This window comes from Rhinoderma darwinii, chromosome 13 (genome assembly GCF_050947455.1).
Source record: "Rhinoderma darwinii isolate aRhiDar2 chromosome 13, aRhiDar2.hap1, whole genome shotgun sequence".
NCBI classification, from domain to species: domain Eukaryota; kingdom Metazoa; phylum Chordata; class Amphibia; order Anura; family Rhinodermatidae; genus Rhinoderma; species Rhinoderma darwinii.
The window spans coordinates 46,254,687-46,269,329 of NC_134699.1; the positions used below are offsets into that span (position 1 = coordinate 46,254,687).

General features: G+C 41.1%; 1 protein-coding gene across 2 annotated transcripts in view; it reads left to right on the forward strand.

Moving 5' to 3' along the window:
• Positions 1 to 14,643, forward strand: part of TNRC6C (trinucleotide repeat containing adaptor 6C) — a 189,240-nt gene that overhangs the window by 30,651 nt on the left and 143,946 nt on the right. The gene's annotated exons all lie outside the window — the stretch shown is intronic.

Sequence of the window (14,643 nt, forward strand, 5' to 3'; positions counted from 1 at the left end):
AGAGTTATTTAGGTTTACATGAATAATAAATTGTGGCCAATTTTCTATGGGGTATCCCTGAATATTATTAGGGATCCCCAACCACAAGTCTTACTGTACCAGTATCTCAATATGGGCATCTGTTGTACCAGTGTCTTGTACTAGCCCAACTTTATCTGTAGCCTGTGTGCTCACATGTGCTCTCTGTACCTGTGTTGGAGTACCTGCCCACCTAACACAATTAGATTTCATTGTGAAACCATTATTATCTAAGCTCACATGATTCTTGTGAACTCTTCGTGGACAGAATCGCTTTATGTGCCCAAATTGTAGGCAATGGAAGCATCGGACATTCCCCCACTTCCCAAATTTGGATGCATTAGGATACACAGGTATTTGGCTAGAAGCCTTATCCTGTAGCACATGGTCATCTTGCAGTTTGCTATTAGCTGCTACCTGTCTCCTGATATTTATGGACTTTCTATTCTTCAGCAAATCCTGCCTGAACTGCTCTATCACTAATGCTGCTTCAATGAGTGATGGCGTTTTAGCTGCGTCCAAACGAATTGCGATGTCAAGATATGGAAACTTTTCCACAAACATGCGTACCATTCCTTGTGGGACTCCCATACTATGATCCTTAGTCACTTTCCTATACATAGCTTCAAACCTCCCACATAGAGAAAAGGGCTCATCATGGATGGTTGGCCTGAAATTACTTAGGACTTCCGGGGTGACGTCTAAATGCCCTGTTACCAATTTCATGAGGATGGAAAGTCTGTCTTCCTCATCATGAAATAGGCCATTCCTGGGGGAAGTTTTCCCTATGACCTCATATCTTTGATGAAGATGTGTAGGCAACCATAGTTTAAACAGTTCCATGCGATATTCCTGAGGGACAGAAAATTTCTTACAATGTCCCTCAAAAATGTCACAGGAAGTGAAGGGATCTACGTTTGGATCATATCTAGGAATCAGTTTGTATATCTTCATCAGAAATTGCATCCTCTCCATGTTATGGAAAGACTGCAATTCTCCAGTACTACTGTGGCACATTTGTGAGTTGGAGGTGGCCTGAAAATTCTCCACGTCCCCCCCCAATCCACCAACTGTGTCACCAGCAATACTTGTGGCAGCATTACAAGCAGTCCCCTTTGGGTCAGACCTTGTATAGTCTGCAGTAGTCATAGGTGCAGTCTCCTCAGTCCCCCTGTTTGCACTCAAAACACAAATTTGTTTTGTGGGCAAATATTGTTGACGTGATAACTGACCTATGGTTTTTTGCAGATCACTGATAGTCTCATCCCTTTTACCTAGCTCGCTTTTCAGGTCAGCAATAGTCACATCAGTAGATGCTGCTTTTTTCTTATATTCAGTTATGTCCATATATAACTGTATAAAAACCTTGTCAACATCTGCATAATATTTCTCTCTTTCAGCTAGTTGATACTGTAGCCTGATTATTTGGCTGTCTTTCTCTACGGTTACCTCACTGTTTTCTTTTAGTTGTGTCTCTAAACTGCAAACCTGTTTAACCCGTTCTGTACAACAATAGCAATGTAAATTTCCAGAGAGAACTGTCTCTGACCTATTGTGCTGGTCAACCTCCTCCAGCTTACAAATGCTGTCCTCAAAAACGCACACCAGCTTAGCAAGCATGTGAAGGCGTTTAGAGGTTTGGTTCAACACACTACGCTTGGCAATATGCAACTTATCATAGGAACCAGCCTGTTCTAACAGTGATTCCCATAAAATCTTAGTAGATTCATACGTGTTCAGTATTACAGGGTTAAACGTACTGCATTTACTTAACTTTTCAAAAGTTACATGTCCTGCTTTGTCACTCATTGTTACCCTGCGATCCGTGCTACTCCTATGAGTGGTGTCTAGTGGTTGCTGCATGGGAAAGATCCTCTTTTGAACTTCTTTCCCCGACCAGCAAGATTCTATCAAAGGACTGAAAATACAAAACAAAGAAACACAAAAAACAAAAAAAAAAAAACAACACAAAAAGCACAGGAAGTCACCAATATTCTAGGAACTCAACTTAATTAGATTCGCTGTAATTAATCGCTCACACTAGGCCTCAGAAGAAACTGTGCTACCTGTCCGAACCTCTCAGGGATAATAACCTACGTTCACAGTATAACAAAGATTTCTACCTTATATCCTAATAAAGAGTAATTAAAACAGTCCACGTTCGGGCGCCATTGTTAAAGGGGGCGAATGACTATCTGTATTATCTCCCTTTTCTCCGTTCCTAGTCCGTTACCTCTGTTTCCTATATAGTCCGCTTACTTTGTATTGTTCACAATATGCACACACTCCAGTCCTTCACACACCACAGGAGTAACATACAACCCTCGCATATACTTAAATATATAAAAATACTTTACTCATAACATAGACGTGACAAACCAATATACACTACATCAAGATACAATACATTACATAGACAACACAACCACACACAACTGCCTCTGTTCCTACCTTCCCTGGACACTTTGCACATGTGACTAGTAATGTGTATGTATATATAATATAAATCCAGGTCCCAACCTTATACGGTCTCCTGGTACTACAACTATAACCAAAGCCACATACAGCGCCTGACCATTAGTACATGTACATATAGAGACTCATGCATAAACAGCATATATATATATCTACTCATCTATAATCCACATAAGATTCCTAGAATATCTCTATGTACACATATAAAGTCTGCTGTAATATAATTATACTTATATACATACACAGAAAGCACACATATAATAGAACTTAGCTTGCTCCTGATGTTAAGTGCTGAGCGTCCAGGGCTGGCAGGAAAAAGCCAGCACCAAGAGCTTCCCATGACCTATATGTTCCTATCCCTGGGTTGAACCCACCCATTCCATTGACTCCGCCTTATGACCACCCATACACCTTCCAATGTGCATCTGTACAGTATAGGTAAATCTATTCCCAGTATGCTCAGCTGTCTCTACATCCAGTTTACAATGGCTCCTTCCTGTACTGAGGTCCATTGTAATGCTAATAAGGCAGTAGATAAGAATCTATGACCAAATGGCTTCTGAGCATACTGCCCCCTCAATGGGTGAACACCACTGAATAATATCAGTATATACTATATCTAATTACCAGGTATATTTTATGTGGTCATAAGACAGAGTGTCTGGATGGGAACAATATTCTCCTGTAACATACATACAGTAAAAACGATAACCCAAAAAAACATGGATGAACCTCAGTTTTTTTTTTGCAATTGACCCATTATATGGTACTTTAAATGGTGCCAATAAAAACTACAACTCCTCCCGCAAAAAATAATACTAACACTAAAAAAATAAGAATGTATGGCTCTAGGAAGGCACCGAGTGAAAATAAATATAAAAAAAAAATTATTTGGACTTTAAGGTGTTAAACAGCAGAGACTGGTTCTTTATATTTACGCACAGCAGCTTTTTATTTATTTTTTGGAAACCACTAACAATTTAACCCCATCCCGCTGGATGCATAAAGATGACGGACCTGGGGGCCTTCATTAGGCCCCAGGCAGCCATAGCAACCATCGCCACCCCGTGATTGCATTGCGGGGGGCGAGATGAGCTGTAAGGTCGCCCCCCTCTTTCTAACGATCTAAATGCTGCGGTCGCTATTGACCGCGGCATTTAAGGAGTTAAACGAGCGGGATCGCGCTCGAGCGCGATCCCATTCGTTACTCTGAAGTGTTGGCTGTAACATACAGCCGACACTGGCATTGTATGGAGCGGGTTTACTCCTTGAGCCCGTTCTATACTTCCCCTACCCGATTTTGGCATATGGATACGTCAAATGTCGGGAAGGGGTTACAGCTCCTGACCTCTTTAGCGTCTCAAAGTATTCTGCTTTTTCTCTTCTGTATGGCTCATTCTGCTTTTACAGCGAATTCAAAACTGTGCCAGACCTATTTGCCAGACCGCCTAAACTGAAATTTGCAAATATACGGTACATCGTCTTCAGAGTTGGGGGGGTCCACACTTTTTTAACTGCCAGGGGCCCATGGTAACCTTAATCCGCCCCTGGGTAGGTCAACCACAAAATTCAAAGAAACTGAGCTCCAAGGTTGAGATGAAATGAGCATGGGCTGTGGCAAACCTAAAGGAGAAAGGCGTGGTGTTTTATTTTGAGCACAAACCACACATGAAGAAACTTTTTGGATATCCTTCTTTAGGCTTGACTATCAAAAGGAACAGGAAAGAAGTTCTTGATTCTTTTTATGCCTAAATGTCCAGACAGCTTAGAATCAAAGACTAATTTTAGAACACACATAAACTAAAATAAATACTCAGCAGCTCAAAACGACCTACTGAATCCACAAAGTCAGTCCACTAGCCTTGATGGTCTCCTTCTCCTAAATGTCTTGAGGAAAGGTAAAGATGCAGTATGCAGTATTAGGGTATGTGCACACAACCAATTTTCAGACGTAATGGAGGCGTTTTACGAAAAAGACGGCTCCAATACGTCGGCAAACATCTGCCCATTGCTTGCAATGGGTCTTACGATGTTCTGTGCAGATGAGCTGTAATTTTACGCGTCGCTGTCAAAAGACGGCGCGTAAAATTACGCCCGCATCAAAGAAGTGCAGGACACTACTTGGGACGTTTTTGGAGCCATTTTTCATTGACTCCAATGAAGAACAGCTCCAATTACGTCCATAAAAGACGCCGTGAAAAACGCGTGCACTTGTAAAAACGTCTGAAATTCAGGAGCTGTTTTCTCCTGAAGACGTCGTGTGAACAAACCCTTACTGGTGTAGCAGATGTCAGTGAAATGCTGGGCTCAATAGTTCCACAGATGTCTCCAGCTCTATCTGATGTAACCATAAGCCTACTAAGAAGAAGTCCTGCATTCCACTGACATCTGCTACACCAGTAATACTGAGCAAGGCCTTATTCACACGACAGGATTTCCCGGCCGGGTGACGGCCGTTCATAAATCGTCCGTCACCCGGCTGCATTAGGAACAATAGACCCCTAATGGGGCTATTCACATGACCGATTTTTTGACGGGCCGGGAAAACCGGCCGTCAAAAAATGGGACATGCCCTATTTTCGGCCGGGTACCCGGCCGCCCGGCTCCCGTAGAAGTCTATGGGGCCGGGTAATACACGGCCATCACCGGAATGTGTCCCGAGTGATGGCCGGGTCTACCGTCGCTCGCGCACTCTCTCCTCCTCACAGCGCAGAGTGCATGTGAGGAGGAGGAGTTTATGCCATTCGGACGAATGGCTGTACGCTGGAGGCAAGTTTATGCACTGTGTGGCAGGGCCGGGGTGTACAGCAGGTGGAGGGAGCACTGCGCTGGCTCTCTTCCCCTGCTTGTTAAAAGCGCCCTGGCCCGTCGACACCTTCCATGGCTGATCGCGCCGCTAGCAGCTGCTGCTGCTGCAGCTGCTGCTACTACTGTAGTGACGTCACTAAAGCAGAGCAGGGAGGTATCTCCCTGCTCTGCTATGTGCTAGCCCCACTTTAGCTCCTTGAAGGAGCCGAATCCCCGTGTTTTCGGGGATTCCGCTCCTGGACAGAGCGCTTGATGTCTCTCTCGATATCTGGGCAGTGACATCAGGGGAAACTCCTGAAGCGGAATCCCCGAGCACTCTGTGACCGGGGATTCCACACCAGGAGAAGCCAGTAACGTTCAGTGTCCATAAATGGACACAGACGACAGGGGCTTTTCCTGAAGTGGAATCACCGGCCAAGTGGGGATTCCCCTTTAGGAGTTGCCGCTGATGTCACTGTCCAGATCTGCCCGGCCCGGAACGGATGCAAAACTTTATGCAAACCGGCCGGGCAAAATGGCCGATTTTACCGGCCGACACTCGGGCTCGGGCGGGACCCTGTCATGCGAACCCAGCCTAATACTGCATCTTTACCTTTCCTCAAGATGTTTAGGAGAAGGAGACCATCAGAACTATTGGACTAACTTTTTGGATTCATTAGGTCGTTTTGAGCTGCTGAGTATTTATTTTAGTTTATGTATGTTTTAAAAGAGTTTTTTAGGACAACTCTGAACTTAGCCTGCTCCGAGCTTGTTTAAAGTGTGCGAAACAAAATGAGATAGATATATATTTATTTGGCTAGTAACAGTCCTGGGCATGGATGAAAACCTATTTGTTTTGTGCTGCGGAGGACATTAGAAATCTATTATATAAACTTTCTTAAATAGGAATAATATTTTCATTAATAGAAAGAGTTGAATAATAACTGCTTATTTCCTTCAACTAATGTATGCAGTATTATTTGACAAATGTCTAAATTTTACTAAGATGCCAGTAACTGGCCGTTGGCACCAAGAGACAGGTTCATGCCCAAAGAACCTTTGTATTAAGCATTCTCTCCAGACCATTCTGATCCTTATGGATTTCAATATTACGGATGTTACATTTCTATATCCTGATTAGAAAGAGTAGAATTTCAGTCAATCTTCCCATGATGACCCCAGAACTTCTGCTTTCTAATTGTAATGAGAAATGGTTCTTTCTTTCCATTCATCAGTTACTGTGAGGGTCAACAAGGTTATGCACCATCAGAAAAAGGGTGCAGAGACCTAACTAACCCCATCACATTCCCAGACATTAGGTTAATATGTAGTCAGACAATAATATGAAGCAGTTAACACAGAAATATACCTCTGGATTATTATTGAGAGACATACATTGTTAGCTGTGTTGTTTTTAAAGAAGTTCAGTCACTTGGATTAAAAAAAAATATATCCTCTTCTGTGAAATCCAAATTCTCACAAAATTTGCACTGCACAGCCCAAATATCCTTCTGTAAAGTTGGCAGTAGTTCAGTGTCATTTTTAAGGGTTAAAGGGAATGTTCCAGTCTGTATTTTAATTGCAAACCAATACATTTTAATACTCATAATTAAATATTTGTCAGCAGATTTTTTTTATAAATAAAATGAAAAACGGGAGCATGCTGCCTGTATAGGTATTTAATCGCTGTCCAGGTGAAGCTGCAAGTTTACAAAATCTTGCTCTATCAATTAGCTTACAATTAAGATCAGCTTTTCATGATAAAATGTAATTATTATTGGTCAGACAGTGAATTTAAAGGAAAGGTGTGATATTAAAGACTAAGAGAATCCTAAAGCTGGCCATACACGTGTGATAAAAATCTGCCAAAACGGCAGATCTTGGCCATTTCGGCCAACCATCGTTTGAAACATTAATGAAAACTATCTTTCAAGATAGTTTGGGGGCACTGTCTACAAGGGGGAGGTGGGGGGCTGTATGGCATGATCTACAAGGAGGAGGTGGGGGATTATGGCCTGTCTACAGGGATGCTGTATGACACAAACTACAGGGGGCACTATTTACAAGGGGGGGTTTGTGTGTGGCATCCAGGGGTGGATGCCACACTGCATCCACAGTGGCATCCACTGTGTGGGGGCCACTAAGCGGACATTATATTGTGCAGGGGTACTACAGGCGGAAGTATACGGTGTGTGGCACTTAGGGGTCATAATACTGTGTGGGCACAATTAGAGGACAAAATACCGTGTCCTTGAAGGGGTTATAATATATTATTAAATTTTATTATTATACTGTATGGGGGGGGCACTGAAGGGGCATTATACTGTGGGGGGCACTATATAGGGCATTATACTTATTTTATGGGGCATTTTTTTATGATGGGGGTGGGGCGCCGAACGATAATTTCGCACGGGGCTCCATCTATCCTAAGGCCGGCCCTGCAAGTGCACACAATTCTAGCTGAAAAGTAATGTCTACAAAACAGACAGTGTAATCCTATTGTGAGTGCTTAGTGATCAGAGTTAAAACTGTAATATTTCAGGAATTTAAAATATAGATCGTGACATGAAAAATAAAATCGATCAAACATTAAAACAAATTGGTTTAATATAAAAACTTGATTTAAACAATAGGTCATTTAAGTAAAACCTGTAAAGAGTTTAGTTCATTGTTAGGAAGTGTCACCCTATAAGGTACTTTAATTATAATTTTCATTATACGTATATATAAAAGCCACAACCACCGTATTAAATCAATAAAATGCCGATCACAATCACCAATTTATTTGGATCCTGCAGAGCTCCCAAACATGAGAAGGACATCTTTATGATTGTGTCTTAGTAAGTTTGGGCTAGTTGTATCTTGGTAACCCATGGCTCCTCTGTAGACAATGCTGCCTGTGACATTCTACCCAGTTGAGAATGCATCCATCCCTCTAAACTTCATCTTGGGAGCTGCAACTGGTCACACTGCTCGCTTTTCTGGTGAGCTAACTATATCCTTCTTTCCACTAGAGTACACCAACACTGGTGCCCTAGATAAGACTGCTGAAGAAGGGAGTACACATCTAGTAATATAATAAAAATGCATCTCATACTATGGCTTCCTGATGCAACTTGGGGTTGTGGATAAAATAGAGCTCTAGGTTTGACTGTACCTGTTTGCAATTCAGATCCATTAGTTAGGCATACTTAACTGGTGCTACCTAAGGGACCAGGGACGGACATACCGTATGTGCAACCTGTGCAGCTGCCCATAAGCTCCTCAAGCAAGCAGACCTACTGTCACTTTGACCCAAAATAGTGCTCCCTACTATCTATTAGAATACATGTCTCACAGTTACTGGGGGATTGACACCCCTGTGAGGGATATTCTGGAGAGCCATGAATGAGGTGGTCTATGTCTAGCACCCTATAGGACTAAATTTTGCACTATAATTACCTAAAGTGGATTCTAAGGTCTCCCATTTATCATTTGTACCATTATTTGATTACCCTCCTGTGCAGCCCGCTCCATCTGTTTATATAGCGAGCGTTCCATCTCCTCAGTTATATTGGGGGTCTATAGATTACACCAAAAGTTATTATTTCAGTGTTTACCTCCCTTTGTAATTCCACCCACAATGTTTCAACCTTCTCACAATCTTCACCCACTATTGTCTCTTTCACACTCACCTTCATATCACTTCTAACATACAGACATACACCACCGCCTTCAAATAACTTCTCACATACAGACATACACCACCGCCTTCATATCACTTCTCACATACAGACATACACCACTGCCTTTCCTACTTGCCCTGTCTTTTCGAAAAGGTGTAAAAACCTGTAGATTTACAGCCCAGTCGTGTGAAGAATCTAGCCATGTTTCAGCAACACCAACTATATCTATATTTTCTTCCAGTATCAAGGCCTCCAGCTCCCCCATTTTGCTTGCTAGACTTCTGGCATTTGTAAACATACACTTAAACTTGCCTTTCAATTTTTCACATTCAGTAACAGAAATGTGATTATTCGACGACATTTGGGCATTTTTATTTTCATTGCTGTTTTGTAACAAGATGATCTACTTATTCTGTTGTCTAGTCCTCTCCCCACAGTCTATTTCTCCCCCCCCCCCACAAATATAGTATGACCCCTCTGTAACCTAACTACCCCTTTATTTTCTACATTGACCTCCCACCTCAGCCCTAGCTTAAATACTCCGCCACCCCAGCTAGAATTCTCTCCCCCAGCACAGGGGACCCCCTTCCATTTAGGTTCAACTGCAGAATACAGTTTGTATCCCAATGAAAAGTCAGCCCAGTGCTCTAGGAACCCAAAGCCTTCTCCTCGACACCAAGACTTAAGCCATGCATTTATCTCCCTGAGCTCCCGCTGTCTTTCCTGTGATGCGCATGGCACAGGTAGTATTCCTGAGAATACAACCTTGGAGGTCCTTCCCTTCAGCTTGTAGCCTAGTTCTTTAAAATTATTCTTAAGGCTCCTCCACCTACTATTTATTCTGTCGTTGGTTCCCACATGGACCATGACAACTGGATCATTATCAACCACTCCCAGTAATTTATCCACCCGTTCCTCAACATACCGAAGACAGCAAACCATTAGGTTGAGGCGGTCTTTGCGACAAATTATTATCTGTCTTCCTAATTATAGAATCCCCTACAACTACTAATTGTCTTGCCTTACCTGCATTACCATCCTGCCGACTACTAGCTGAGCTGTTCTCCCGGCTGTTAGTGAGATCAGTATCCACTAGGGTTGCCATTTCTGAGACCGACACCCTCGCATCATCACCCAACTTGGCAATTTTGCTTGGAATAACAGAAACAGGATTGGCCTTCCTTTTCTTGGACCTCTTTTTGCTGCCCCTAACTACATTAACCCAGCTACTTGCCTGGTCCCGCTGACACATGTCTTCACCCTCCAGTTCTACCCCACTAACTGCTTGCTCAGTGAGCAGCATGCTCCGCTAAAGATTGTCTATCGCCCTCAGTGTTGCATTTTGCTCCTCCAGATCTCTAATGCGAGCTTCCAGGTGACCAACATGCTCACATCTACCACAGAGATATTCACCCTGGAACTCCGGCTCCAGTCATGCATACATATGGCAAACTGTGCACTGAAGAAAACCTCCAACTTTGCTGTCCATTATCCCAGTTACAAAAAAAACAGTGAACAGTTGAAAAAGTAAAAGAAAGAAGAAGAGTACTTACAGGGACTTTAACTCCGCTTTTCAACTCCAGTTTATTAACTCCACTTATTTCAGAAGCCACTTAGTCCACCAAGCTCAATGAGAGCGAGTTATGCTTCATTTACATAAAAAAAAAATGAAAAGAAAATTACACCTCATTGATTGGTAGAGAAAGCAAACATGGCGAGGGGAAGGGAGATGTTGGGAAAGAAGTTGGGGGGGTACCAAACTGAATCTTTGCCCCGGATGCAGGAGAACCTAGCTACGCCTCTGGATTCATAATGTATCACCAAATGGTTAAAATGTGTAATGCAGCCTTGTAATACTGATGTTAAAACAAGTCTCTATAGAGGCCCAAACTAAATTAGCAAATTTGCCCCCCAAAAAAAAATGCTTAACTAAATCTGATTCGATAACTGGAAAGATAGTGAGATTGTGCAGTAAAAAGAAAACGTAAATATGAAATACATTAATAAAGTGAACATAATTTAGCTTCCATGAAACACCGTAAAACTCTGATGTTCTATGTAATTGCTGTGACAATGAAGCCCAAATATGTAAGTTAATGTTGTGTTACATGAAGCATATAAAAACTGTCCAGTTCTGCATATAAGATGTTTTCTATCTTGCCATGTATTTTACTGTGATCCACTCATATTGCTTTATCAGTCAGACAAAAGGCCACAGCCATTTACCATGATCCCATTTGCCTGATTACTTTATTTGCACTTTACCTCTACGACACAGACAGCAGAATTTTCTAGATTGCATGCCTTGCAAATATTAAAGAGGCTCTGTCACCAGTTCATCACTTCCCTATCTCCTACATAATCTAGTAAACGCTTTGATGCTGATAACTACTAATTTATTTATTTTTTTTAAATGTTTATTATTGACAAAGTTCTGATCATTTTTAGATTTAGGCACATTTTTTGTAAATGCCCAACTGGGTGTTTTTGTTTTTTTTTCGTTTCACCAAGTGGGCGTTGTAAAGAAAAGTGTATGACGCTGCCCAATCAGCGTCATACACTTCTCTTCATTCATGCCCAGCTTTATTCACAGCACAGCGTGATCTCGCAAGATCCTGCTGTGACGTGACTTCCTCCCATAGTTCCTTCACAGGAGCGATGGAAGAATGACCAGACATCGCCTCCAGCCATGCCAGGACTGCTGCTGAGGAGGATAATCGTCCCGGCATGGCTGGGGCAATGTCTGCTCTGCGGGAGGAAGTCACGTCACAGCGTGATATCGCAAGATCACGCTGTGCTCTGAATAAAGCTGGACAAGAATGAAGAGAAGTGTATGACGCTAATTGGTCAGCGTCATACACTTTTCTTTACAACGCCCACTTGGTGAAACGAAAAAAAAAACGCCCAGTTGGGCATTTAGAAAAAATTAGCATAAATCCAAATCAGAACTTTGTCCATAATAAACTTTTTTTTTTTAAAAACAGTAGTTATCTACATCAAAGCATTTATTAGATTAGGTAGGAGATAGAGAAGTTTTAATCTGGTGACAGAGCCTCCTTAAATCCACTGCGGAAGGGGCAGTTCTTTGAATACTCAAGTCTTTCAAAGCAACTTGCTCTGATGCCTGTTCACGTTCAAGGTCTTGTGCATAGCCCGTGTCTATGTCAGTGATGGATAACAATAATTACTGCTGTGTCATTCTAATCTGCTATAGTAACACCAGTATGCTATGAGAACCATTTGTTAGTGTCAAAGATGCAGTATGATCTATGTTGAATTTAGACAATATGGATTGCAATGCTCTATATGTAACAGGCATCCCTTAGAGAGCCTTTCACTTTCCTAGTAAACATTTAAAATTGGTATATGTTGGAGTTACCCTGTAGTGTAGTTATATGGTTTTATTTTTTGTGTGTAACTAAATAGGGTTTGGATGGATTGAAAACAGAAAAACTGACCACACATAATAATAATGACAATGATAATAAAAATGATAATTATAATATGCCCATTAATGTAATGTGTACATAACCACTCATCCCAATTCATGTAATGTTACCACTATTTCACAGTGTGTAGTCTCTGAAGATGTATGTGTATATAATGTGAATGAAGCATCTCACTAAACCACTCTCGCAGCAGGAAATCCCAGCACAATTTTTATGAATTGTAGAATTATACACAGCTAATTAGCAAAGTGTAAATACAATTTTGCTTCCTTATGTGCCTGAAGCTAAAGAAACTTTCTCAGGTGAGACATCCTTTGGCAGTCACCAGTCATTTATGAGCACAAAGTGAAGTTGTGGTTTTGATTGACAAGTGTCAGGTCTTCCAATCATCATCCAAAAAGTTATACACCAAAAAATTCCGTCTTCACCTTGTTGAACTTTCATAGTACAGAGTAGACGAATATTCAGTTTTATTAGTTAGCTGTTTACAACAACACAATCTGCCACCAAAGGCATATATATATGGTTTCTTTATATTTCTTCCCGGAAACCTCCACATTAGCAAAATAAGTGAGAACTGCTAAAGTCGCTTCTATGCATTATCAGTCAATGAAAATCACAATATCAAAAAACTAACAGTATGTGTTTCACTGTCTTATGCTATCAATTTCTTAATCCTAAATCCGAGGATTTATCTTTTCTATTGTCCTGGACACCATTTTGATAAATACAAGACAAAACCTAGAAAAATTTGGTTTATGGGTATCTCTATTTTTGCATGAAGTCAAATCATATTCATTAACTATAACAATTTAGAGATTAATATGTTTGAATGGCAGGGGGCATCCATCTATCAGTTGGGTATGTGTGGCCTTATGAACCACATTTGATAAAATAGATACAGAATTATTTGTAAAAAGATTATATCTCTAGGTTTTCCTTTCTCTATTAATGCTAATCCTGGTGTCAATGACATGAGTAGGCTACATTTTCTTTTATGGTGCCAGTGTAATTGCGTTTAGAGTTATTCATTACATCACACGACCAAATACAAAAGTACAATTCACTGACACATCTACTTTGGATGCAACAATAATTATTAGCCAAACCATAAGCTTAGAGTAGTATTTTATATTGAATTTCTTAGGTTTTAAATATGGGGCTTTACATAGGCTCTGTCGCCAGTTTATAACTTCCCTATCTCCTACCTAATGTAATAGGCGCTTTAATGCTGATCATTGCTGTTTATTTTTATTTTTTGAAAAACTTATTTTTGACCAAGTTATAAACATTTTAAGATTTATGCAAATTTGTTCTTCTGTTTTTTTTACTTTTCACCAAGTGGGCATTGTAAAGAAAAGTGTATGACGCTGACCAATCATACTTCTCTTCATTCCTTTATTCACAGCACAGTGTGATCTCACGAGATCACGCTGTGACGTGACTTCCGCCCTCCGACCAGACATCGCCAGACCAGACATCGCCCTAGCCGTGCCTGGACAATTATCCTCCTCAGCTGCAGTCCTGGCATGGCTGGAGGCGATGTCAGTTCACTCTTCTGTCACTCCGGTGAAGGACCTGCAGGAGGCAGTGACGTCACAGCGAAATCACTCTGTGCTGTGGATCAAGCTGGGCTGGAATTAAGAGAAGTATATGACGCTGATTGGTCAGCGTCATACACTTTTCTTTACAACGCCCAATTGGAGAAAAGTAAAAAAAACAACCAGTTGGGCATTAAGAACAATTTGCATAAATCTTAAAATGTTCATAACTTTGTAGAAAAAAACAGTAGTTATCTACATTAAAGCGCCTATTCGGTTATGTAGGAGATAGGGCAGTTATAAACTGGTGACATTATAAAATGTTTAAGATGCATAAAATAAAACAGACCAACGAGGGAGATTCATTCATTCATATTTTAAAAGCCGTTTTCTGATTGTATATAAATAGCGCTATACTGTTGCAAATGAAAATGTATGCAGTTTTCTAATATACTTTGTGTTTCAATTCTTCACTGTTTTCAAGATCTCTGCTTGCCGTGAGTGGGAACATTCTCATTTGTATCAGTTGGACAGGTGTCATATTCTGGATGTACATTCATGGTTACGAGAGGGCTCTGATACACTTAAAGAAACACTCCAGGCATAACTTATACACAGTGTTATGCCTAGTACAGGGTATTAGGGGTAAGGCAAGACACAGAAATTCATAGAACACCAAAAATAATATATATGGTTCACATTTACTTT